Here is a 6000-nt window from a genome sequence, read left to right on the forward strand (position 1 = left end):
AAATCAAATAGAAATAGGTTTTTAAAACAAATCATCCCCCTGTAGCATCCGCATCCCGAACACTTTTTGGAAGCAGGGAAACCCAGAAGTGAAATAAATCAGAAATTGACAAACTGACTAGTCTATTTTCATGGTACACATAACCAGAAATGTAAAAAGTAAGCCAACAACCTATTGTCAGCTAGTGTGCTAACTCAGGTTTCAGAGTAGCAGCCGTGTGTGTCTGTATTTGCAAAAAAGAAAAGGAGGACTTGCGGTACCTTAGAGACTAACAAATTTATTTGAGCATGAGCTTTTGTGAGCTACAGCTCACTCAAGGTGCCACAAGTACTCCTTTTCTTTGTGCTAACTCACTAGCTAATGCATCCAAGAGCACTAAACAGCCACATGATTTTGATCCCTTCCTCCAGGGCCTGAGTTTTATTTCTCCAAATAAGAGAGTTTTTCATAAATTTCACATATGAAACATGCCCTTTCCTCTGACCCAGGATCTCCTGCAATAACTTCTATAGTTCCCACAGGTCTCACACACCAGGCCATCTGCCTGGGAGCCACATGTAAACAAGTGTCTTTCCCCTGACCTAGGGACTCCCGCAGGAGCCTACTTGCTCTCTGTAGATCTCACAACCAACTGTGCTGCTTGCTGGACTTATCTCACCACCTGGAAGGCAGCTAATTAGCTACAAGCGGGGGTATCAAGCAAAGCTCCCTTATAGGACCTTCCAGCCACTGCCACATAATGAAAAGTAAATTAGATTATTAACCATCTTTCTTTTTTTAAGAACAGAGGATGCTTATTTATAACTCAGGTAAAGAAAAATAGCTCTTTTTTAAAAGATATTTAACTTGGCCGTGTCCCTTTAACTCACAATACCACGGAGATGTAATGAACAGGAATTGCCATATTCTGTCTAAGTGAACAACCACATGAGACTATTTTGTGCACTAAGATCCTGATGCTGAGAAGGAGGTGAGTTTCTCATCCGATGAAGTGAGCTGTAGCTCACGAAAGCTTATGCTCAAATAAATTTGTTAGTCTCCTTTTCGTTAGTCTCCTTTTCTTTTTGGGAATACAGGCTAACACAACTGCTACTCTGAAACCTCTCTTAGGACTGAGCCCCACAGGAAATTACATATTTGATTTGTAGAACAATTCACAAATATGAAGACAACAGTAACACAAATATGAACAGTTTATTGAAGCTCCTAGCATTGTTCCATGTGTATGCTACACCAAGCAGTGTGAAGGACCAGAAACCTAGTAAATGATTTTAGTCTAAAAAGAAAAAACTAAACAAATATTCCTGTCTACCCATCTCAAATGATTTCTGTATTAAGTTACTGAGTTTTCAGAGTAGTGTATCAACTGGCTACCACAGATAAAAAAAAGTTTGAGAGAGAAACAAGAGGAGAGGAAGAGGGCGGTTTAGATGTAAAACTGGATTCTATTAACAACTCCACCACTGACTTCTCGGGCTGGGCACTTAATCTCTCTATACCTCAGTTTCCTTATCTGTAAAATTGAGCTCATACTTATTGTACCCATCAGGGTTGTTTAGAAGCTTAATTGCAACTGATAAAGCTTCAAGTAGAAGCAGCTATGTGTATGCAAAGACTACTATAAAGAGAAGGGTAACACCAAGTGGTATGCCTGACAGCAAGCAAAATGTAGTTGTCCGCTGAATTAATATGCAAACCAGATACCATTAACTTGGGTTTGAATAGAGACGGGAGTGGCTGGGTCATTACACATATTGAACCTATTTCCCTAAATTAAGTATCCTCACACCTTCTTGTCAACTGTCTAAATGGGCCATCTTGATTATCACTACAAAAGTTTTTTTTCTCCTGGTGATAATAGCTCATCTTAACTAATTTGCCTCTCACAGTTTGTATGGCAACTTCCAACTTATCTGTGTGTATATATATAATCTTCTTACTATATGTTCCATTCCATGCATCCAATTAAGTGGGCTGTCGCCCACAAAAGCTTATGCTCTAATAAATTGGTTAGTCTCTAAGGTGCCACAAGTACTCCTGTTCTTTTTGTGGATACAAACTAACATGGCTGCTACTCTGAAAACTTTTTAAAAAGTGCAACCTTTCCTAAATAGGACCAGGTTCTGCAGTTATGCCACACGAAAATCTCCCAATGATTTCAAAGGCAATTTTACATAGAACAACTGCAACACAGAACCCTAAATTCAATTATTCCTCCATATTCCACCCAATACCAAAGAGCTAGTACCCGCCTGCAGAACATATGGTTCCCTCCTCCCTGTTGCTTCTCCTCATCCTCACACCCAGGCAACCACCACTAGTTATGCTAGTTTAGTCAGCAGCAGTTACATTAAAAGCTTTCTGAACTTTGCTTCCTTCTCTCCCACAGGGAAGATTTAAGATTTCATTTAATGAAGTGTACTTAATTTCTATTCCATTCAAAGACAACTAGTATGACAATGAAGCTCCCCGCCTTCTCTTGAATTTCATTAGGTCAATGTTTGTAATATAAAGTTGTTGCTAAATGATAGTTTAGCAACAACACATGGAAATATTTAATATAAAGTAAAACCTTCACAATCTGAACTTCCTTTATCCAAAACCTGGTCATGACCTCAATTTTCAGGTAAGCGTAACTTAGTTAATTGTTTCCCCCACAGCTGCTCCAGTTCTTCACCCACACTTTCCACCTCAGGCATCTTCTCTTCCACTTGAAGTAACCCCATCTGTGGAGTTCCTGAGCAAGACATATGAGCTGAGGACAGTTCACCATATAAAGACCGACATGCTGAAGTCCTGCAAAAGCTCCACAACTTTCTCAAGGCTAGCTGATATCTCTGGGCAGTGATCAGGGTTCTTTTAATAAGAAAGTTGGTACTTAAGTATATGTCTGTAGGTGCGTAAGCATGGTATCTGGCCAGGAAGTTTGGAAGGCTACACACAGATTAAGAAACCATGGGTGCACAACTCAAAATCTGTTAAGTCAACTATTCCAATTACCTAATACTTTCAGGTGTCCCTGAAGACTTGGTAAGCAAGGTTCTGCAGTGTTTTCTGTCACTGAAATTAGTGTGGTGGTGGTGGGGTTGTCTAGAAATATGGACTTTTGACCAAATTTTGTAACAAACCCTAAATGCTGTTGATTATTTTTTGATCTGTGGATACTGGAAGATGCTTTGTTTTGTTAAGAAAAATACAAACAGAATTCTGTCACTTCAGATGTGGTCAGCACCAGAAAGCTGTTATGTCTGAAAAGCTACAGAGCTGCTGCTACCTATTACTAAAATGTGATATCACTGAGGCAGAGAACCAGGTGAGAAGGATATGCAACAATAATTTTTCGAATTGTACAAGACTATGTACTGCATAGCTTTCCTGTATCTCTGCTTCACTGCCTCTCATCTCCTCAAATCTCAGCTGAAAACACACAGATTATCTCCCTTGGTTTTGATATTCAGTTTCTCTCCTTCTCGGTTACTGTTTAACCCTAACTATATTACTTAACTTCACAGCATACTGGAGAATACACCTTCTGCAAAAGACACTATATCTAAAGTTACATTGGATTTGATGGGGGGAGAGGGGGTTATTCTTTAAGAGCCCTTTCTCCACATAACACCTTTCTTTTAGTACCAGCAGTGACCTGTACTTCCACCCTTCCAACATACACAATAAAAAGGCTAAGTTAAAAGCCAAGTGAATGCTTCTTTGTGCACTACCATTCTGAAATATATATATTTATTTGGTAGTCCATATATAAGAAAGAGAGAGAGAGAGAATTTCTAAAGAATCAGTCTTTTATAGATCTTGAGCTATTTTACAAAGGACGAAGAATTAGTCTTCACAACACCCTTGAGAAACAGGTATTTGTCTCGTTAAACATACGTGGAAACTGAGACACAAACAACTTCCTTAAGGTCACGCAGCAGCCTAGACAGTGTCACAGCCCGGACCCAGATCTCCGGATCCCCAGTCCCCTTCGTTCATCCACAACACAATTCTTCGTCCTTAAGAATGGGACCGCCGTAATCCTCGGCTTTGGATTTTAACACACAGCTAACCCCCCTACCTGCTGTATTCCTTTCCTCGCCGTCACTACTTCATCATCCAGCCTGCCAGGGACAAGAGGTGGCCGAAAGCGCTGGCCCGAGGGACCACGCTCCGCCACCCCAGGAGCAGCAGGGACGAGCGTCTGACGGTGGTTTCCGGAGTCGTTTCTTCGGACGGCACTCTTCCCCTCCCGCCGCGCCAGGCGGTGACAGCGCCGAGAGAGGGGCCGCGTACCGCCCCGCGCCCAAACCCCACACGTGCCTTCCCGGGCAGCGGCAGCGCAGAGCAAACACGCCGCGGGGCCCCCGTGACTTCCCACGCGGCGGGGGTTAGCGACGCGCACGTCCCGGCCGGCTCGGCGGGCCCGGGCACTGGAGCCAAGCCGGTGCCTGCCCGGGGCTCAGCCCGGGGCGCTCCAGGCGGCCCGGCCCGCACACGGCGGGGCAGCGCCGGCCCCCGCCCGGCTCGGTGGCGCCTGCCCCCCGCCCCCGCCCCGAGCACCCCGGCGCGTCCCGGGGCTGCCCTCGCTCAGCCCCGCGGGCGGCAGCGGGGGCTCGGGGCACTGGGTCCCGCTCCGGGCCGCCCCCCGCCCGGCTGGGAGCGCGTCCCGTACCGCCCCCTGGGACAGCCGGGGGCGAGAGGCGGCGGCGGCCGCCCCCAGCCGCGCCGCTTCCCCTCCCCGAGCGCGCTCGTGGCCAGGGCGCCTCCCTCTCACCTGGCACCAGGGGCCGTGCGGCCGCCGTAGCTCGGCGCTGTCCGGCGGCTGGGTCCGTCCCGGGGCCCCGCTCCCTCCGCTCCACTTCCTGCCACGGACCCCGCTGCTGCCGCTGACCGAGGTGCGGCTCCTGCGAGGCGCGGCCAATCACTCGGCTGCCTCGGCGCTCAGCTCTTAAGTCTGGTCAGTCACTTGGGCGAGCCGGGAGATCGGCGCTCGACTATGCAGCCTGCCCACTCAGACCAACAAGGGCCGATGGGGCGGGGAATGGATCGGCGTCTGACTAACCAGCGGCTTCCACAGACCGAGGGGGGTGGGGATTGGCGCTCCACTACGCGACCTTAATCGACCAGATCTGTGGGACTGACCCGGGAGGTTTTTGGAGGAAACGGATCGGAGATCGATTCATAAACCTGTCGCTTCAAGCTATAGGGCCGGCGTACCTGGTTCCGCGCTTGATTAACCACCCTGATCACTCAGCGCAGCTCGGGCCCTGACTGGTCGAGGAGGGATCGGCGCTCGATTGGAATCACTCTGGGGCAGCGGGAGGCGGTTAACCCTTTGTGGGGAGAGTGTCTCTCCCTTCCCAGGCGGGACTCGAATGGGGGGCGGGGGGTCAGTTCCCCGGGCGGAGCTCGCATGGGGGGCGGGCCGTTTAAAGGGGGCGCGTCCTAGCCCTCCTCCGACGGCTGGGCTTACACCGGGGGAAGGCTGGCTAGATTGTCGGGCTCAACGGGTAGTGATCAATGGCTCCATGTCTAGTTGGCAGCCGGTGTCAAGTGGAGTGCCCCAAGGGTCGGTCCTGGGGCCGGTTTTATTCAATATCTTCATAAATGATCTGGAGGATGGTGTGGATTGCACTCTCAGCAAATTTGCGGATGATACTAAACTGGGAGGAGTGGTAGATACGCTGGAGGGGAGGGATAGGATACAGAAAGACCTAGACAAATTGGAGGATTGGGCCAAAAGAAATCTGATGAGGTTCAATAAGGATAAGTGCAGGGTCCTGCACTTAGGACGGAAGAACCCAATGCACAGCTACAGACTAGGGACCGAATGGCTAGGCAGCAGTTCTGCGGAAAAGGACCTAGGGGTGACAGTGGACGAGAAGCTGGATATGAGTCAGCAGTGTGCCCTTGTTGCCAAGAAGGCCAATGGCATTTTGGGATGTATAAGTAGGGGCATAGCGAGCAGATTGAGGGACGTGATCGTTCCCCTCTATTCGACATTGGTGA

The 6000-nt window shown here is 48.3% G+C and overlaps 1 protein-coding gene across 2 annotated transcripts in view; it reads right to left on the minus strand.

Moving 5' to 3' along the window:
- Window positions 1-4954, minus strand: part of TAOK3 (TAO kinase 3) — a 143359-nt gene extending 138405 nt beyond the window's left edge. Inside the window, exon 1 of one of the 2 annotated variants that reach the window (XM_084648870.1) lies at window positions 4766-4954. The gene's annotated coding sequence lies outside the window, so the exon portion shown is untranslated. Of the gene's footprint in view, window positions 1-4069; window positions 4200-4765 lie in introns of those variants that run through there. The other variant, XM_084648871.1, reaches the window with a different exon arrangement.
- Window positions 4955-6000: the final 1046 nt, after the last annotated feature.

The sequence above is a fragment of the Lepidochelys olivacea genome (assembly GCF_965140295.1).
Source record: "Lepidochelys olivacea isolate rLepOli2 genome assembly, chromosome: 15".
In the NCBI taxonomy this organism is placed as follows: Eukaryota; Metazoa; Chordata; order Testudines; family Cheloniidae; genus Lepidochelys; species Lepidochelys olivacea.